General features: G+C 39.8%; 1 protein-coding gene across 5 annotated transcripts in view; it reads left to right on the top strand.

Moving 5' to 3' along the window:
• CNTNAP2 (contactin associated protein 2) overlaps positions 1-22,391 on the top strand; it is a 1,965,211-nt gene that overhangs the window by 1,412,815 nt on the left and 530,005 nt on the right. The gene's annotated exons all lie outside the window — the stretch shown is intronic.

The following is a 22,391-nucleotide window of genomic DNA, read 5'->3' on the forward strand; positions in this document are numbered from 1 at the left end:
ATATAAAGCCACTGAAGATCATTTGTTTATCACCTTAGAAAAAAAAATAGAAAATGATACCAAAAAAAACTCATCCTACACGACAGGGCTGAATGAGTAAGAAAAGATTAAATTATGCTGAGGGTGCCCTCTTAAGGCAGAGAAACATACAATCATCGTTTAGAGATTCCTGAAAAGCAGTTGAAATACTGTGTTTGCCCTTAGACATCCTCAAGTTAGCTGGCCTATTTGCTTCTCCGGAACAGAACATCCTTGAGGTCATTGCCAAACAGCTGAGATCATTGGGACAATCATTAGAAGCCTGTTTCACAGGCAAAGTGCTTGAGTTTCGGGTAACCGTTTGACTTACTACCCAAACCAGGACATTTTAAGAAAGGAGGCACTATTAGTAATTCTGCTGGGACAGCAAGCAGAAACCAGAACCATCCCGGGGAAACTAGGACCTTGGCCACCCTAGTAATACATAATATCCGAAGAATGTCTTTAATGTAGTGCCACCCAGGGCTACACTATAGGAAAATGCCTAAAGAATGTGTTAGGAGCACAAAAATGTCTTCAATGCGGTATCATTCATTTTAACCCAAGTTTTGTTTTTTAACCAAAGACGGGACAGAATGTGGTTTTGGATAACATTTACTCCCAAGTAACATAAAAGACATCAACTCTTTCAGTCTACCATAATTTTTTTTTTTTCCATTTTAGGAAAGAGCTTTATTCTACCTGGAGAGCCATTCTATCTCCTAACTCTGAGTCCCCTATTATGCACCCAAGAGCTCTGTGTGTGAAGTAGATTACATAGAAATTAGCAAATTGATTCTCAAAATTGCTGTCTTCTCCTTTCTCCTATCAGTCATCAGTTCCAGATAATAACTGATAGATTTTTCTTTTTTGCATGAATAAGAATTAAGTGTTCCCAGTCTTTGTTGGAAGATTTTAGGTTACTGAAAGTTTGACAAAGAATTTCTAAAATAAGCATGAATTTTCATTCTATGAAATGTGTCAGTATGTATCAGTGAGTATTAACTATTTGTTACTAAATTATTAATACAGTTCATCAGAAACCACTTTTTTTCTCCCCAGCGAGCTGTTGACGTTTAACTAATTTAACTGTGCTTAATTCATCCCTAAACTCTTATTCCCAGTTATTACCAGAATTGCTTTTAAAGCAAACATCTATTAGATACCAAAACTAAATCCCTCTGTATAAAATAAAGATACTTGCAAACTGTTTACATTTATAGGATGCAATATGTAAACAGAATTTTGAGTGCATGAAGAAGAATATTTTCACTGTAATACTTAAAAAAAAAAAAAAGATCACTTCCTAGGGAGCCTGAGTGGCTCTATCCGTTATGCATCCAACTCTTGATTTTGACTCACGTCATTGTCTCAGGGTTGATGAGTTCGAACCCCACGTCGGCTCTGCACAGTGCAGAGCCTGCTGGGTATTTTCTCTTTCCCTCTCTCTCTGCCCCTCCTCCGCTCACTCTCTTGTCTCTCAAAAATAAACTTCATGAAAAAAAAATCAGTCCTTAGGGTTTCACTTTAAGCTAAAACAGCCTTCCCCATTTGAGCATATTACTGACAGCTCTTAGTTGACTCCAGGATCAGTCAAAAGAAGTCATCATAATACATACAATCTCCTAAGGCACAAATTTTGGAGTAAATTATGCCACAAATAAAATAGATTGGTCACTCCTTTCCTTTTTCTCTTGTCCTTTATCTTCAGTGGTGTAATCATTTGAGAGCGTATTTGCTTTCAAGGAAAGCTCTTTTTATTTTGATTACTTCTTATTACGGCTACTAATTAATATTTGCATGGTGCCCAGGGCGGAGTTGTATGCTTTATTTGCATTATCATATTTAATCCTCAAGACATCCATTCAATATAGATGGAGGAGCCTGGGGGCTCCCAGAAAGTAAGGTTGACTCCATAGGGTTTTTAGTCTGAAGACAGGCCAAGTGTCCTCATGTAAAAAAAGGACTGATGTGCTTTTACAAGAAACAGAAGGGGGCGCCTGGGTGGCTCAGTCGGTTGAGCGTCCGACTTGGGCTCAGGTCATGATCTCGCGGTCCGTGAGTTCGAGCCCCGTGTCGGGCTCTGTGCCGACAACTCAGAGCCTGGAGCCTGCTTCTCATTCTGTGTCTCCCTCTCTCTCTCTCTCTGCCCCTCCCCTGCTCATTCTCTGCCTCTCTCTCTCTGTCAAAAATAAATAAACATTAAAAAAAATTTTTTTAAACAAGAAACAGAAGCTTTCCCTTAAGAAAAATGAGCCAGAGATATACACTTACGTCATGCGTTGTGAGACTTTTTCAGAAACTTTCGAGAAAGTAAATGGGAGGAAGAGATTGGAGAGAGATGGTACTTGTGGGAACATGACAGGTGAGCTGACATGAGCAGTGTGTGAGCAGATAGAACCATCCAGAATGTGCATCCTAGCTGCAGGCTTCCCACCGGCCCCTAATGAGCAAGAAGAACTTGAACTGTCCCATGGAGACGACTATGCTTTTATTCTTGACCATCTCCACTCAATGACAGCAAAGAATTCCTTGAGAAATTTATCATGATGTCCCCAAAGTTTTGGAATCAGATTTTTTCTAACATCTCATCTGAAGTGGTTGAAAGTACAGGGAAACTGAGCATAGAAACTGTTTGCTTCTCAGAAAACACAACCACAGAGGTTGGGGAGTGCAGGTCCCCCTGCTTCACGATGTCCAACTCCAAGGAGCTGGGCGGAAGGGGCACCAGGTCGGATCCCAACATGGGATTAGACAGGTAGGGAGGAGTTATAGGGTTAAAGCATATTAAAAAGACCTCTTCTGACACCATATTTTTAATCTATTTCCCATACATAAAACATTTTGAATACTGTTTCAGCGCCAGGCACATCCTTTAGACTTACTATGTGCATACTGATTCATCAGATGAATGGGAAAAGTAGGAAAATACTTTTTATTTTCCATGATTTTCTGAGCTCTTGTCATTAAATGTGTATTTGTTTCGTATTTTCCCGTTGTCTTTGAAATAGCATTTCTTCAAATATAATTCATTTGAGACCGTTTCGGAATATGCCAAATAAGGAGTTGATGACTGATTTGCTTGTTAAGGGCCTGGGGTATACAGGGAATGAATACAACTGTATTAAGGGAATACAACTGAGGTTCCGAGAAACTCATCTTTAATGGCATTCATGATGCCTTTTGAAGATGCAGTTACTACTATGAAACTACAGCCAGTATCTTACTACAGTTACTGTTTTCTTCAGTATGAGCTACAGTATTACATAATACACAATATAATTTACCATATAAAAATATAATGAGCCAAAATAATAGTAATAATAATAATAATAATAACAATGATACCTTTCAAAAGTCAGATGCTCAAAATTAGCAAGCAGTTTTTGCTAAATCATAATACAAGTTATCATTGGAAAAGACATGTGTAGAACTCCATTCCAAAGATGGTTTTCTTTTTTTTCCTTTTCCTTCTGGTGAGATGATAGAAACAAGGGATTCTGTATTCTTTTTAAAAATCTAAATGCAGTTATTCACAGAAAAAGTTTTTTTAATCTTTCTTTGATGAGTACTTTTAGAAATGAAAATGAAATTGTACCAGCAAAATTTAATTAGCACACAAGATGGAAATTTCTTACACGATTCTTCTAATAGATCTCATGACTGGCATCAGTTAATGCTAATTGGTAAATAATACAGTGGAATCAAATATTATCATAAGAAAGAGAAACAAATATTCTAAGAATTGATTCTTCAAGAGTTCTAACCAAACAACTATTTTTAAAGAAGTCTACCTTCTGAACAATGTGTGTCATGTTCCTCGTGAGCAGAGAGAGGTTCTGAGATTTATCTGAGACCTAAGACACCAGCAGTGCCTGGGATAATAACTTTCTCAAAAGAACACAATGTAAATACCATTTTTTTTCTGCTTGGTTATTTTGAACAGCATGCATACTTCCCATGAACTATAGCGAGGTGTTTGATTAGTCAAAGAAAAAGCCAATATTTGAAAAGGTGTTGTTCACAATGGAACTAAAATAGATATAAGGCAAAATTGTGCTGGGTTTAACATGGTAGGGAGAGACACTCTGCCATTGAAAGGATAACCAACTGAAAGTATACCTTGGGATTTAAAGGCAAAATGTCTGGTAATGATCACTATTCATGTGTGTCTAGAAGAAGAAACCATATGTGAATAGTGTTTCCTGCCCCACAGGGTATCCATAAAGAACATTGTTTGGCTTGCATTAGCATTTTGTCTAAGTAGTCTGGACTTGGAGAGATGTAAGACAGGTATAAGAAATGCTTAGATACAAAATAGAAATACCATCATACATCTTAGATATATATACCTGGATATAAATTAGATATACCACACCAGGAAAGTGTGGATAATGGAATTTTCAATCATTCAGCATGCTCTGGCTTTGGTTAAGTTCAAGGGATAGGTTTTGGGGCAGATCTGCTTCTCATGAGTGTGCTGTCTACTAAATAACTTCAGTGTGCTGAGTCTAAATGCTACAGAAAGTTGGAGAGTGGCTGGAGGGTTGGCAATGTGTAGATATTGCTCCATCTTCAAAAAAAGTGAAGTTTTACCATATAATCCGGCTATCCCACTTCCGGGTATCTCTGCAAAGGAAACAAAGTCATTACTTCGATGAGATATTTGTATTCCCACATTCAGGATAGCCTTGCTTACAATAACCAAGTTATGGGAATAACCTAAATATGCGTCGAGGGAAGAATGGACCAAGAAAGTGTGTGTGTGTGTGTGTGTGTATGCGTGTGTGTGATGTGGTATAAAGAGAATGCCATATATATGACTCTATAGATATATATATTTCATACAGTGGAATATTCAGCCTTAAAAACAAGGAAGGAAATCCTGCCATTTGCAACAACATGGACGAACCTAGAGGGCATAATGCTAAGTGAAATAAGCCAAACAGAGAAGGACAAATACAAGGACAAATACCACATGGTATCACTTATGTGTAGAATCTGAAAAAAAAAAATGTCTAACTCATAGAAACAGAGAGTAGAATGCTGGTTGCCAGGGGGTGAGGGGGTGGGGGAAATAGAAGTTGGTAATAGGATACAAACTTTCAGCCATAAAATGAATAAGGTCTGCAGATCTATTGTATAGCATAACGACTTTAGTTGATAACACTCTGCTGTATAATTGAAATTTTCTAAGGGAGTAGCACTTTAAGGGTCTCACCAAAAAAATCAAAAGGGTAAATATGTGAGGTGATAGATATGTTCATTAACTTTATGGGGAGGAATCATTTCACAGTGTATACATATAGCAAATTGTCACATTGTGCATTTTAAAAAGCTTACCATGTCAATTAGCTTAGTTGTCAGTTTTACCTCAGTAAAACCATAACGGAGGGGAATAGAGTCCTAAACGTATCCACTAGGAACATGATATTGACCTTGAGAATGAGCCTAGAATAATTTATAAAGGGACAGAAAATGATAATAACAACACATAGACAGGAAACCAGGAGTAGGCAGGAACTGACTCCCCTTTTTATTAAGGTATTAGCATATACTCACAGCGAGTTCAGGAGACAGAAGTGACACAGGACCCTAGTGTTAATCTCAACCCTAAGTGAGTTAAACACGATGTATTGGGTTACCTCTGAGGTTCTGCTAGAATCTAGGCAAGACATCATATGTGAAAGAAGTTGGTAATCTCCAGGTAGGCAGTTATTTGGGTCTGGAAGTTCCCACCTGAACACTTCCTGAGAGTGGAATGCTACAAACCTAGGTAAGAATGTCATTTTCACCAAGACTGTGACCACAGAGATTAAGGCCCTCATCACCAGTCTGGGTGCAAGGAAAGTGCTTCATTTCTGCTGTGGGGAACTCGGAAGAACCATGCAGGAAACCATGCTGTGTAGAAGTTACTGCTACATAGATCCTGGAATAAGGATTAAGGAAGAATTCAGTTTCTTAACTTGAACCATTGGAGAGAGTCATTTAACCCATGACCAGAAGGAGAACATGAGTGAAAAGGGCTGTGGCTTGGGAGACATGGCCAATTGTGCTCACAATGCAAGATACACTAATCAGGACTAGGTCAGTCTGGGAATGGCTGAGCAAAATATGGTCGGTATGAAACCTCACTACTAGAATTAACATGGGGACCAGAGCAAGGATTGTCGCACACCTCCTGCTTCAGACTTAAGTTGGACCAGCATGGTAGAGCCCTACCTATACTTCGATAAAGAGACAACAGTCTTCTCTTTTTCCTTACCTTTGCACAGATTGTTTCCTCTGCCTGGAATGCTCTGCTCTCCGTTTTTGTCCTCATATAGTGAACGATGCTCAAAACTTAGGTCAAATTTAACTGTTCTGCAGACTTTTCTGCCTACTACAGTGGAATTAAATGTTTGTTCCCCTATATCTTTTAATATAGCATGCATATAACTAAGTTTGCCTATGTGCCTGCCTTCCTAAATAAGCAATGAGTAAGTCGAGCTCCAGGACTGCAGAAATAGATCTCTTCATCTTTAATTCCCCTGAAAACTGACTCATTTCCTGGTTAACTGCTTAATAAATGTTTGAATGAATGATGCATAAATGAATGAAAAATAAAAGGAAGGAAGGCAAGAAGGAACAAAGGAAGGAATAAACAAAAGAAACAATGACTGAAGAAAGTTCACTCTAAGCTACCCACTTATTCACATGGTAAGAAGTGGTTTTAAAAGGAGAAAAGAAGGGAGCACCTGGGTGGCTCAGTAGGTTAAGCAACTGACTTTGGCTCAGGTCATGATCTTGACGTTTGTGGGTGAGAGCCCCGCATCGGGCTCTGTGCTGACAGCTCAGAGCCTGGAACCTGCTTGGGATTCTGTGTCTCCGTCTCTCTGCCCCTCCCCCACTTGTGTGCATGCTCTCTCTCTCTCTCTCTCTCTCTCTCTCTCTCTCTCTCTCTCTCTCAAAAATAAATTTTAAAAATATGAAAAAAAAAAAAGAACCTGGACTATCTTCATTGTCCTGAAATTCTGTAGGATCACGAGACAGAGGCAGAATATTCATCCTTGTTTCTCACTGATGTTATGGTTTTGGAAATCAAAGCAGAATATTTGGGGAGTAACAATTGGACCCAAAAATAGAATGAAGTTACCAGAATGTTGGACTCCTGTAACACAACCAAGAGCCCCTTGAAAGATGAAAAGAAGTGGCTTCAGAGCAAGATTTGCCAAATTGATCAAGATGGCTTTGTTTTGACATCTGGGAAGAAGAAGAGAAGGAACAGAAAAAAACAGTAAACCTCAAAGCTACAGATGAAAACAGCAGTCACACAGGAAGAAAAACAATAGTGGAGGTAACAGCCTAGTATGCCAAGAAGAAATATCTAGAAAAATGATCTGGAAGTAATTCTTGGAAATCAAAATTAGATTTTTTAAGTGTAGAGAGCATGAGAAATAAAGAGAAAAATATTTTAAAACCTATGTATGGCAAAAACAACATTTGAAGCACTGATAACAGAAATAAAAGTGATATAATCTTCCTGATCTAACCACTCACCAATTATTCTTTTCCAATAATTTTTAAATGTTTATTTATTTTCAGAGGGAGTGAGAGAGAGTGGGGAAGGGACAGAGAGAGAGAGAGAGAGAGAGATCCCAAGTAGGGTCCTCTCTGTTCAGCTCAGAGCCCGATGCGGGGTTCAGTCCCGCGAACGTTAAGATCGTGACATGAGCCAAAATCAAGAGCTGGACACTTACCTGACTGAGTCACCCTGGCACCCCTAAAATGATTTTTTTTAATTTTTTTTCAACATTTATTTATTTTTGGGACAGAGAGAGACAGAGCATGAACAGGGGAGGGGCAGAGAGAGAGAGGGAGACACAGAATCGGAAACAGGCTCCAGGCTCTGAGCCATCAGCCCAGAGCCCGACGCGGGGCTCGAACTCACGGAGCGCGAGATCGTGACCTGGCTGAAGTCGGACGCCCAACCGACTGCGCCACCCAGGCGCCCCTGATTTTTAAAGACTTAAGTGTATATTGTTTGTGCAAAACTTTTGAAAGGTGGAAAAAAACGTAGACTGCAAGGTAACCTTTCAGATAGGTGCGCACACACACACACACACACACACACACACACACACACACACACACTCATACACACTGTGACTTACTGTAACCACACCAAAGAGTTGATGTTTTTCATCTTGCTCTTTCATTTAACAGTATGGTGAGAACTTCTTTGTGCCAATAAATATTCTTGGGAAGCATGTGTTTTGCTCTAAATAAGATATTTTGTCATATAAACAGACCACAGTATATTCAAACATTGCTCTATTTTTGTATATTTAGAATTTTTCCACATTTCATTTTTAGAAATAAATTGCTTATATCCATATAAATGCACCTTTGAATGATTACCTTAAAATATATTCAGGAAGTGGAATTACTGGAGGGAAAGGGTACGAAAAATGTTTAACATTTTAATGTTTTGTGATTGTAATAGTAATATATGTGTGTCACAGAGAATTTGGAAAATATAAAAAATTTGAAGGCAAAATTGTGAACTTCCAGCTCTACTCTTTATTGCCTCAAATGCATGTTTTAATTCTTTAATGACATTTTTTAGTTTCTTTATCATCCCTGTTGATTCTCCCTATCCCCAGTCCCTCTTTTTGAACCATCTCATTATACCCACTCCCTTTATGACCTGATTCCATTTCATAGGGACTTGACCTCCTGCCCTCTGGCTCCTGTACTCTTTCAGAAGTGTTTCCTGTAGATTAATGTTCTTTTTTTTTTTTTTTTTTTATTCTATGGCATGTTTTCCTTTGGGCAGAAAAGAATGAGAACATAGAGGTTGAGAGCTTGTCCTAGAACACAACTGTCTAGTCTGAATCCCAGCTCTACCATTTCTGAGCAGTGTGGTCTTGACCAGATCATTTAAAATATCTCTGTATTCAACTGCAGAATGGACATGATAGTCATAACTCATTACTAGGGTCTTTGAGAAGATTAAATGAGCTAGTACATGTAAATCATTTAGTATACACTCAAGAAGTGTTAACTCCTTTTTGGCTCTGTAGTCACCTTTTTTCTATTTATTTTTCCCTAAAAAGGGGAAAGATACAAAGATTTAATTATTGTCAGCATGTGTGTATGTGTGAGATAGCATATGTACCTGTTCTTTTGAGCCAATGAGTCAAATCCTCATTGAGGTCAAATTGATGGTCATAGTTCCTGGTTCAGTTCCCAATTCATAGTCACTCACGATGGCTCAGCTGCACCATGATGAACTCACCTGCTCCATTTCATAGCTAGATCACAGGATGATAACAGGTGGTCTGTGACAGTCCACAATCTGTAATACACAGTGCTACCCAAATAGCTTCCATCATTCCCTGCCTGATAGTTTCATTCCAGAGCACTATCAGCCCCTCTCCATTCCTGTAAAACAGAATGGGATGGAAAAATAAAGATGGTGGAGTGGGGGAATGGATAAGATAAGCAAGGATTCCAAAGAAACTAAAAACATCACTACAGAGCTAAAATATGCATTTAAGATGATAAAGAACAGGACTGGAACTGTGTATATTTTGCTTTTTAGCTTTCTAAATTTTCCATATTCTTTGATTTTCTACTCAGATTTAGAGAGAGAGATAATAAAAGCAGAAAAGAGGAAATGAGATTTTTTAAAATACCTTGTACAATAGTATCAAAAATACCAAGCAATTCTGCATAATCTAATGGATGTGTTAGTACTATGGAGGAAACATTGTAAAACTTAATGAGAGATATAAAAGAAGATCTAAATAAATGGAGAGATGTAACATGTTCATGAGTTGGAAGACTGAATATTTTAATGATATTACTCTTGCCAAATTGATCTATAGAGTTAATGAAATTGCCATCTAAATTCCAACAGACTTTTCTTCAATAAAAATAGATTAGCTCGTTCTGAAGCGTATATGGAAAAATGTCTTCAAAGAAGATATCCAGATGGCCAACAGACACATGAAAGATGCTCATCACTCATCATCAGGGAAATGCAAATCAAAACTACAGTGAGATATCACTTCACACCTGTCAGAATGGCTAAAGTCAAAAACACAAAGAACAAGTATTGGTAAGGATGTGGAAAAAAGGAACCCTTCCTTGTACAGTGTTGGCGGGAATGCAAAATGGTGAAGCCACTGTGGAAAACACTGGAGGTTCCTCAAAAAATTAAAAATAGAACTACCATAGGATCCAGTAATCACACTACTGGGTATGTATCCAAAGAATACAAAAACTCTAATTCAAAGGGATACATGCACTTCTATATTTACAGTAGCATTGTTTACAACACCCAATATATAAAATTAGCCCAATGCCCATTGATCGATGAATGGATAAAAAAGATGTGGCCTATATATAAATATAATGGACTATTACTCAGCCATAGGAAAGAATGAAACTTGCCATTTGCAACAGTATGGATGGCTCTGGAGATACAGTGCTAAGCAAAGTAAGTCAGTCAGAGGAAGACAAATGCCATATGATTTCACTCATATGTGAAATTCAAGAAACAAAACAAATGAACACAGTGAGAGAAAATAAAAAAGGCAAACCAAAAACCAGACTCTTAACTATAGAGGACAGATGGTTCCCAGAGGGAAGATGGGTGGGGGGATGGATGAACTAGGTGATGGGGATTCAGAGTATAATTATCTTGATGAACACAGAGTAATATACAGAATTGTCGAGTCGCTATATTGCACACCTGAAACTAATTTCATTCTATATATTAACTCTAGTGGAATCGAAATAAATAAAATACAACAAAAAGAAGAACTTAAAAAAATTAAAATAAAAAAAGGGTATATGGAAAAGCAAAGGGCCAAGAGCCACCAAAACATTCTGAAAGAAGAAGAAAATGGAAGGATCCACTCTACCATCTATAAAGACTGGGTGTAAACAAAAAGTCATAAGGGGAGTGTAATTTTGGCATGAGAATAAACTAGGAAATCATTGGAATAGAATTGAGAACCCAAAAATCAATATGCATCTGTGGCCAAAGTAGCGATAGAGTAGCTGTAGTAAAAATGCCATTTTAATGAACGGTGCTGGATTATTAGGTACAAATATTTAAAAAATGAAATCAGACTTCTACAGCACACCATATACAATAAGTAATCCTTAGTTGATCACAAAACTAAAAGTGAAAAGTGAAACTATAAAGCTTTCAGAAGATAATATAGGAAAACACCTCAATATCCTTGGGATAGAATACATTTTTGACAAAAAAAAAAACCCACAAATCATAATGAAAAAAGAGTTAGCTTCTGTGCAACAAAAAGATGCCATAAATAAAATGGAAAGAGAAGTCACAGAAATAAAAGTATTAACAGCATATAACTCTGACAAAGGACTCTTATTCAGTAGTGGGCTGAATGAGCACTTTGTGGTTGATACAGGGATATCATCTGTAAGGTAGGGATGCCATAGTTAAAAGAGCAGAGTTAACATAAATACAGAGAAAAAACTGGTGGTTGCTAGAGGGAAGGGGGTGGAGGGATGGGCAAAGTGGGTGAGGAGAGTGGAAGGTACAGGTTCCAGTTATGGAATAAGTAAGTCACGGGATAAAAGGCATAGCATAGCATAAGGAACACAGGCAATGGTATCATGATAGCGTTGTATGGTAACAGGTGGTAGTTACACTTGTGGTGGTCATAGCATGACCTGAGAGTCGTGGAATCACCATGCTGAATGCCTGAAACTAACGTAACATTGTGTGTCAACTATATTTTAGTAAAAAAAAAAATCATAAGAGGGGTGCCTGGGTGGCTCAGTCAGTTAAGTGTCCAACTTTGGCTCAGGTCATGATGTCTTAGTTCCTGAGTTTGAGCCCCGCGTCAGGCTCTGTGCTGACAGCTCAGAGCCTGGAGCCTGCTTCGGATTCTGTGTCTCCCTCTCTCTCTTCCTCCCCCACTCATATTCTGTCTCTCTCAAAAATAAATAAAGATTAATTTTTTTTTTAATTTCACAAGAATACCTTACAACAATCAGGAAAGAAATATAATCCAGCCTTTTGGGGGTGGTACAAATTTTTTTTTTTAAATAGACAAAATGACAGCAGACCTCTGGAGAGATGTTGGCTGAGTTACAATTAAAATGTTATATTCTCTTGGGGTGCCTGGGTGGCTCAGTCAGTTGAGCGTCCGACTTCGGCTTAGGTCATGATCTCATGGTTTGTGAATTCGAGCCCCATGTCGGTCTCTGTGCTGACAGCTTGGAGCCTGGAGCCTGCTTTGGATTCTGTGTCTCCTTCTCTCTCTGCCCCTGCCCCCACTTGTGCGCTCTCTCTCGCTCTCTCTCTCTCTCTCTCTCTCTCTGTCAAAAATAAATAAATGTAAAAAAATTATTTTTTAATATCATATTCTCCTACTGCTCAACTTAAAACGAGACACAGATCAATAAAGTACAATAGGCACTAAAAACAGCAACAAAAAAAGAGCAGGGTGCCTTTCTATTTTGCTAAGCCATTGCATTTGCTTTGTTTCCGGTTGGCAGCCACATGGAAGCCACGTGACATAGTATTTAAGACTTCTGTTCACATTCTAACTTATATAGGGTATTATTTCTCCCTTTCACGTCTCTTTGTGTCTTCATAAGTATGTTAGAGGGCGTTTGAACTCCTCTGGCCCAAACTGCAGGTCAGGTGTCATCTTCATGCTTTTTTCATGTTCCTGAGATCTTCCGTAACCTTTACCGTATGATTCCTTAACATCAGCATCGATTTGTGATTTAGATCTATTTTGTGTCCTTCCTGTATTCCTTAAAATTATACCAATAGTTTTCCATGTTGAAATATAGTCCCGCATAATATTTCTATTGGATAATTACAGTTTGTTCAGATTATAGTCTAATTGGTCTACCATGACCCCATTGTGATGAATTTCAGTTTACTCCCCGTATTTCATAATGACAGAATTTCAATGAGAGACCTCTTGGATGGAACTTGCCAACTATCAGAGTTTTAAACAAATTCTCAGGAGTGAGATAAAACGAGGTCATTGTGTATGCATCATGTTATGCTTTTAAAATATAATGTAACATTTTTATTGCTACCAACAGCGTTTGAAAGTACCAATGACCTTGAAATTTTAGAACCAGAGGAAAAATATGACCTCATGATTATGACTGAGATTTAATAGTATGAGTGTGCGGCCCCAGTGTCCCTAACTCGATATGATTGTTTCCTCAAAATAAGTTTTTCTTTTTGTCTTCTCTTTCTCGACTTGGAGAGTGGCACAGATGAACAGTTCAGGCATCTGAATCGACTCCTACCTTAATCTAATTCTTCACATATGATTCCACAAGTGATTCTGTCAGCTTTGCTCTCAGAATTCTCTAACAGCCATCCCCTTCTTTCATTCCCAGTGTTGCCTGCCTATCAACTGAAAGAGGTGACAGTAACCTACCTGCCCCCCAGAATTTCAGGCTATTCTTTGCTCTGCCTCTCAGGGGGTATCCTGTGTCGCAGATATGGCCAAGCTATTCCACAACCTAGAACCTCCAATGGTTCTCACTGTCTGCAACCCAGAGCCGGTCCCTAGCATGTCAGCTAGAACCTTATCACCTGTGGTCACCCAGGCTAATTAGCCATTCCCCTAAAATGACTTTATTACAGACCACCCACCACCTCTGTGATTGGGCCCAACCTCTACTGGATGTTCAGCATCTCTTGGGGAGAATTATGTCTTGAGCATATGTGAATGCCCTCAGCCCGCCATCACCACCCCTCTGCCCAGCACGAGACCTCGTGCTCTTGGAAGATGCTCAGAAACAAACTAAAACAGAAAGACCTGAATTGACTTGAGCTCAGCTGCACTGATGGATGAATGATTGTTACTCAGAGGATAGTGAATGATCAGCAAGTAAAAATGGAGACAGTTTGTGCTGGTATAGAGGTCTGCTCATGACCTGAGCCCACCTGAGATTTTATAGGAGCACTTAGATAAGGATGATAGTCATATTCCTTATGTACGCTGAAAACACAAACCAGAACTGTAGCTAATGTGCTAGAAAAATTAATTGGAATTGAAGATCAATTTGCTAGGCCTAATCAGAAATACAGGGTCCAAAACAACAGCAAATTCTGCTGTTTCTATCTTCACACTATTTGGAGAATTTGATTACCTTTCAACATCTTCACTGCCACTACAGAGGCTCAAGCCTCATCTCTCACTTAGACTATGGCAGTGGACTCCTTCCCTCCCCTTCTTCCTGCTCGCTCGAAGCTCTCCTCAAGGCCCAGTCTGAGTGCAAGGATAGAAACGTGAGCCGCACCCCGACCCTCTTCTTGTCTACGCTCTCTCACACCTTTCCATTACAGTTAGTAAAAATAAGCCTTTTTTATGATCAGCCAGAATCTCAGGATGTGATTTCTGTAACGCCTTGAACCCCATCTCCTACTACCCTAACCCTCATTCACTCTGTTCCAGTGATACTGTCCCGTTTCCTGAACAATCAACCATGTTCCTACCTCAGACCCTCTGATACTATACCTTCTGCCTGGAATATTCTCCCACATGATACCCACGTGGCTACCATCCAGACTTCCAGCTCCTCCAACTCCACATTTAATAACTCTTTTCCCTCCTTTACTTTGGTGCTTCAACTCTTAGTAGGGTCGAGCACATTATATATTTTACTCATTGTCTCACCCAGTAGAGTATGAGCTCCATGTGGAAGCAGATTCTGGTCACTTTTTGTGAACTAATTCCCAAACCTAGGATAATGTCTGATGAATAGCAGATACACAATTATGAACTCAATTGTGAATAAATAAGAAATTCCATGAGGGAAATAACAGTTTGGTTTTTGGTTCAGTATACTACTTATATGATAGGGCGGACATGACTTAACATGGTTGAAATTTTTAAAAATGCAGCCTGAGAAAGTTAAAACAGTAGAATTTTAAGAAGGAAAGTGTTATGGACTGAATGTTTCATTCCTCCCAAAATTCACATATTAGTACCCAACCACCAATGTGACCAGATTAGGAAGATAAGGCCTTTATGGAAGTAATTAAGTTTAAATGAAGTGTTAAGAGTAGGGCCCTGATCCAATTGGACAAGTGTCCTTACAAGAAGAGACACGAGAGAATTCACTTTCCCCACATCAAGATGGCAGCCACCTGTTGTTAGGTAGCAAAGGAGCTCTCATCAGGAACTGAATCCATGGGCACCTTGATCTTGGACTTTCCAGCCTCCAGAACTTGGAGAAATACTTGTCTGTTATTTAGGTTACCCGGTCTGTGGTAGTTTTGTTATGGCAGCCCAAGTGGACTAAGATAGAAATGTACCTTAAAAAATCATCAAACTTAGGGGCACCTGGGTGGTTCAGTCATGATCTCAACACAGGTCTTGATCTCAGGGTCATGAGTTCTGATCCCACGTTGGGCTCTACACTGGGTATGAAGCCTAATTAAAAAAAAAATTTATCGAACTTTATTTCCTTACTTGATAGATAAGAAAATTGAAGGCAGAACAGCTAGGTGACTTTCCAAAGGTCACCAAGTCAGTATACAGCAGATTTAAACCCAGTACCCAGGCTGGAGCTCAGTGCTTTCTTCACTTGCTGTGCTGACTCTTCTAATCTATGTAATATATAATTAGTATAGGGCAGGGGTTCCCCAACCTTATTCTCAGGGAACTCTGTTCTTCCAAAGACTGTACCAAGAGCTCTGCCATTAAAATTTAATGATGGCGGGATCTTTTCACAATATCTTAAGGGGGTGAGCAGGTATTTGATTATTTCCCCCAAATGTTATGTGTTTTGCCAATAAATATTTCTCAGCCCTATAAAAAGATATGAAAGGGGGGAAAAACACAAATACTGCTGGAAAATCTCTGACCCATAATTCTCTAAAAGTAATTTTTCCCCTGGGAGATGTGGAAGGCTGGATACATTTAATATGGGCGTATTTCCTGCCAGCACAATTGATCCCGGTTCAAAAGACAGAACGAATGCTACTCAGAATTTCACTATATTCCAGAAAGAGACCCATGACTTCTCAGAGTTCTGCTTCCTAGACACTTTTAAAAGGCACGGATATAACAGCATGACACAGCCACTCAAAAAGCTATTATGGGTTGAGGCTGAATCGATAGAAGAGAAGTGTTCCAATCGAAGAGACCCCAGTCCCTCTGTACTCAGTACTTTTAGAGCATATACATGGCATTATGCACATTGCCTATCCCTCGAGCCCATATTTAAAGTGTTATTGACTAACATCCAGAGATAACATCAAAGGAATGGGGAATGGTTAGCTTGGGAAGTAAAGATTTAGAGGAACATGAACCTGTTTTCTGAATTTTGAAGGTCTGACATAGAGAGGAGGGAATAGATTTATTTGGTATATTGTTTCCTATGCAGAACCAAGCTCTTACACTGCAGGAAAGTAAGTTTTTGACTCAGTATGGGAAAAATTAGAGTTGTTATCCCTAGAAAATGTTCCCTAGTAAAATAATTAAAATGTATTGCAAAGTACTGGAAATGTTCCAGACATCACCCCAGATTATGCAGAAGAAATGTTGTTTAGGTAGTGATTGAAGACAGATGCCCTCAAAGGGTCATTCCAGCTTGAAGATCCTGCCATTCTATGAATGCAAAAGAACAAGGCCATTATTTGTCCTAGTGAGTATGTTACAGTCAAGTGCAAATGGCCGGTTCTTTCTTGTCTCATAGAGGAGAAAGGGCTAGAGAGCAGAAGGGCCTTGTGGAGGAAAGGATTGTGGAGGGAAAAAAGAGTGAAGAGAACTTCTGTACTGTTCATAAGTATTGCTGTGTAATGACTATGCTTCACTTATTGGGATATATTAGAATACAGCGTGTGAAACCCAAATACAAATTTACCTCCTGTACTTTTGGGAATTTATAAAGGAAGAAAAGAGAAAAATTTTACCTCCTTTAGATGTAAACAACCATCACATTTGGGAACACATGAATCTCATGAATCTCTTTAAGGACAGCGTATTATTTAAAACACTGGAGTGGAGGGGCTCCTGGGTGGCTCAGTCAGTTAAGCGTCTGACTTTGGCTCAAGTCATGATCTCACAGTTTGTGAGTTCAAGCCCCACATCAGGCTCTGTGCTGACAGCTCAGAGCCTGGAGCCTGCTTCGGATTCTGTGTCTCCCTCTCTCTCTGCTCTTCCCCTGCTCATGCTGTCTCTCTCTCCTTCAAAAATAATTAAAACATTAAACAAATTTTTTTAATAAAAGACAAAACACTGGAGTGGAGATGTCTAAAGGAGAGAGAAAATAAGGTCCGCTTGTCCTTTATATGGAAATGAAAGATTGTCTTTCAATGGATAATTTAGGGGGCACCTGGGTGGCTCAGTCGGTTAAGCCTTCGACTCTTGATTTCAGCTCAGGTCATGATCTCATGGTTCTAGGGATCGAGCCCTGCATTGGGCTCCGTGCTGACAGTGTGGAGACTGCTTGGGATTCTCTCTCTCTCTCCTCTTTCTCTGTTCTTCTCCCGATCACTCTCTGTCTCTTTCTCTCAAAATAAGTAAATGTTTGGAAAAAAGGAAGGAAGGAAGGAAGGAAGGAAGGAAGGAAGGAAGGAAGGAAGGAAGGAAGGAAGGAAGGGAGGAAGGGAGGAAGGAAGGAAGGGTGGGTAATAGAGAATGACAAATGTTGGAAGGTTTGCCATCATAAATTCCTGAAGAGGTCCCCCTCAGCCCCACAGAATTGGCATCCCCGAGGAATGACCCCAAACAAAGGGAACCTGGGGACCTGCTTCCCAGCAACCCTACCTCCAGGGTCAAGTTCGTACCCCCTACCTGGGGCAGCCCTGTGGGGCAGCAGCATGTGCACTGGGCCTCTGCCCTTCATCCTCTCCAGCCCACTTCAGTGAATTCCTTTTGTTTTCAAGGTCTTTGTAAGTAACAGTCATAAAACTGACAATATAATCTATACCATGACCTTAATGACTAATAGTGGTCTAATGTGTTTTCCCTCACAGTTAATATTTGCATGATGAGGCCCTTATGATGTAACCTAACATGGTAGTAAGAATTTTAGGGCCACAGGCATATAAACATATGCACATGTAACATATTATTTCGTATAGCAGTAGTATACATTGACATTTTATTTACTTCTTGTGGTTTTCTGTTGGTGCATCACTTTCTTCTGTATTCAGTGTCTTAAATAATACATCTTCAATCTGATGTATCTTTCAAATGTTTGTGGATCCTATCCCACATCTTTTTCTTATAGAGCTTATTTATACACAGACATTTATCTTCTTCTTCCTACCTTAATCCCTTTGGTTTATTCTTCCTTTCTTCCAGTTTACTCCTTCAGAGACCTTTCGTCATTTTATGGGACTAGGTATTTTAAAGACAATTTTGAAGATAATTGAACTTCAGAAATACTTTCATCTGAGTCATGGCTGCTGCCTAAAGTCCCCATTCTGTCCCCAAACTCATGCACGTATTTAGGTTTCAAAATTTTGTTACTCCCTTTTGGTTACTGTGCATTGGAAATATATATTCATTCCTTTCTCTGGCGCTTCCTAAACAGACACGAGTGGCACTGTGATATTTTTTAATACGGTAGTCACATTTTGGAAGAAAGAGAAGACAGATGATATGTTGAAGAAATAAATGTTGAAACGCAATTTACTTTGTTGTCACCGTGTTCCATTCTTTATGTGCTCAACACACTCAGAGAATGACTTGGAGAAAATATAATTTAAAAAAAGGGAACACTGGGGCACCCGGGTGGCTCAGTCAGTTAAATGTCCGACTCTTGATTTTGGCTCGGATCACAACCTCACAGTTAGTGAGATTCATTGGGCTCTGCGCTGACAGCATGGAGCCCGCTTGGGATTCTCTCTGTCCTTCTCTCTCTGTCCCTCTCCCAGTCCCACTCTCTCTCAAAGAACAAAACAAAACAAAAACCTGAGGGCCCCTATAAAATGGTTGCTTGGTATTTATATTCTGGAGTAATTATTTGATATTAATGTCATGCTAGGAAAGCTGGGACATATTTTCTATGGAACTAAAATGTGGAGGAAACTAATGATCGTCAACCCCCTGGTCACTGACAGAGTAGAGGTGCCTTTAGTTTCATTGGTCCACGGTGACCTGGGAGGCACCCCGGTTTCCCGATGGGAGAATTGAGCTTGGATCTGCTCAATTCTCAAAAGGGATAAATATATTATGAAATTCAAGCAGTGATTATAGTGCTGTCTTTTGCAACACACGTAAGGACTTCCTCTGTGGAACAAACCTGTGGTCTGTCCCCACGGTACTGTATGGCAAGGAGAAGCCACATGTGGAAGATCCAGTAATGCACAATCATTGCAGAGACTTAAAGATATGCCTCCCAAGCATTTGGGGTCATTAAAGAACCAAGTTAGATATTCAGTCACATTTCTTAAAACTTCACATGTCTGTGGGTCGTACGACCTTTTATGATCAAAACAGAAGCTGTTCACAAAAATAGCTTAAAAAAGGCTGGGAGAAGAATTACGAAAATTATTCTTTTCCTGCTTTGACATTAGCGTGCAACCATTTTTTTCTTGTAAATAATGCAACCGTTTCAGAGAGGATGCACCCTCCAGATAACAGTGAATAAAAAATTCAGTGAAAGAAAGTAAGCTTATAGCTGCTATAATTTCCCAGAACTATTATGTGTCTTCTGCAGCTGGTTTTGTTGGTGCTACTAAGCACATTCTCCTGGGCCCATCCCCTTAGTGTTATGCGCATCAACTAAGGATTGAAGGAAAGGGTAGAGACTGAAAGTAAATATAAATAAATATAAGAGGTTGACAAAGATTAATACCGCGTGCATGTCATACGTGACAGACCAATGGGAAGTTTCATGTTGGTTATATACATGTTTACAAAGTTGGAGATATAAGTAAAGGAGAAACATGGAGTAAGAGGGAAAAAAATCTCTATCTCTGTGAGTGAAAGGGCTAAAACAAACAATAATCCTTTACACTTTGTCTGGTGGTTTGTAGTTTATGTTAGAATAACGTAGCTTCGTTTCTTCAAGTGTTCTTTGATGGCGATCCCCAAACGTGGAAAGACACATGCTCTGATCTGTTACATGAGTGGACCAGGATTTCTAGCCATGTTTTCTGACCCCCGAGGCCTGTATTTAAATTTTGACAGCATTCTTTGAAACTCCCAGACTCGGGGAAGTTGACGTATTTAATTGAAAGTAGCCTGGGAACCCTTTGGCAGAGTAGCAAACGTTGTGACAGAGCGATGGGTTTTGAAATATCTGTGGGCCTGCCTTAAAACTCGCTCTGTCCTTGGCAGTCCTCAGAAATTCACCAAAAGTCTGCCTTCTTCAACTGCTTTCCTTACATGGGAATTTTTAAAAGTGAACAGAAAAGCATCACACTTGACTTCTGAGAAATTGTAGGGGGCCTCGAGAACACAACGTATTCCCCTTCAGCAGCTACACATCTCGTGCGAATGCAGTGTGAGGATACATAGGGTGATATTAGGTGTAGTTATTTTTCCTATTTCCTGATGCCACAATTTCATTTTTCCACATCCCTTGCATACCTGCTGCAAATGATTTTCAGGGGGTCTTCGGGCATGTGCAATTATTTATCATCAAGTATTTGTAAATGAAAGTGCTGGGGATGAGACAGAATATAGACAGCGAATCTTAAAGCCGCTTTGAATGACAGGCCCAGAGGTAACATGGACATTTCCAAAGGAACAGAATGTCAGTCTGCAAAATTGCCTGTCCTGGCTTGATGTAGGTCCTCACCGCTCAGAGATGAAGAAGAAAATCATTTGCAAGGCATCCTAATAGAATCGGCAGCAGCTGTTTCCCTGTATGGAATTAATTAATTAAGATATGCATACGTGCTTTTTAAAAAAAAAAAAAGGCAACAGAAATGATTTAAAGATTTACACATTTAGGGAAAAAAGTTTTAAGACTTCTATCAGTATTTCTGACATGTGTATTTAAACCTCTACAGATTTACATCTCACCCCTGAAAACCCAAGTACAGTCTACTTTGGAAATAAAGCTTCCTATCTCCTGGTCCTTAAGAGTAATGACTGGCTTTAGTTTGAATTCCTGAATGGTGCCCAGGCAATAAGAAGTAAGATGCATGAAAATACTTTCAGGGCTCCTGTCAGCCAGCAAATGATTCAGGTCGAGCGTGTGTCAGTTGTCTTAGACAACACCAGTCCAAGTTCATCGCAGATGCCTGTTTGATCCTTCCCTGTGCTCTTCTCCCAGAAAACTCACAGGCTTTCCAAGGCCAACTCATGGAATAGAAGTGTACAGGGTGGGATCTGCGAGATAATAAAGCTTCGGGGCGTATATCTCAGGATGTAGGTTTTGATTTTGGTTCTTTGTAAATGTTTTATTCATTTGAGAGAGAGAGAGAGAGAGAGAGAGAGAGAGAGAGAGAGAGAGAGAGAGAGAGAGAGAGAGAATGTGAGCAGGGGAGGGGCAGAGAGAGAGGGAGACAGAGGATCCTAAGCAGGGTATGTGCATCACAGCCGAGAACCCGATGCAGGGCTCGAGCCCACAAACCACGAGGTCATGACCTGAGTCGAAGTCAGACCCTTAACCGACTGAGCCGCCCAGGCGCCCCTGGTTTTGAGTGTGAAAGGCTCAGTCTGGGACAGGGAATACCATTTAATGAGGGTCTATAATTTTCCAGGTACTGTAGAAGGAGTTAATAGGAAGGAAGGGAGACCCAGGGAAATCCTGTGCTCACACGATATAGCACTTTCTGGGCAAACTGTCCCTATGGCTCCGTACATGGTTACACAACGTTCAGGACAGCAAGACCCCTGAGCTTCAGTGACTAAGTTGCTAACTTAGTCTTTTTTTTCAGCAAGATAGCAAAGCGAAAATAATGAAAAATGCCTATTTTTATATTTCTGAGGGACAGTGCTAACATTTTCTTTCTTTGGATCATTTTCCAAATGTTAGGGGAGCTCTTTAGGTTGTCTCCACAAATGGTGACATTTAATTTACTTCAGGTAATTGAGTTATTACTGATAGACTGTTGTTATTAAAAGTCAAACTGGACACCAAGCGTCTGGGCTCAGGTCTCGGACTTGTCACTTTTGCTTGTGGCAACAGTAAGCAAGTCACTTAACTTCTCTGGGCCCATCTTGTTCACCCTTCAGAGGAAGAGACTGGACTTCCAGCTCTTCCAGTGGCAGTGAACGTGGCCCAGGTACAGGCAGTCCTGGTGGTGTTTGGGTGAACCCCAGGAAGGGTGACCTTTGGAGAACATGAAGTTACTTGTCTCCACACTCCCTGGTGATGACAGTGCCCTGAAGAAGGACCCCCTGTAGTGTCTCCAAGTCCCATCCTTAATGAAGGGCTTTGGAGAGAAGGAA

This window comes from Felis catus, chromosome A2 (genome assembly GCF_018350175.1).
Source record: "Felis catus isolate Fca126 chromosome A2, F.catus_Fca126_mat1.0, whole genome shotgun sequence".
Lineage (NCBI taxonomy): Eukaryota > Metazoa > Chordata > Mammalia > Carnivora > Felidae > Felis > Felis catus.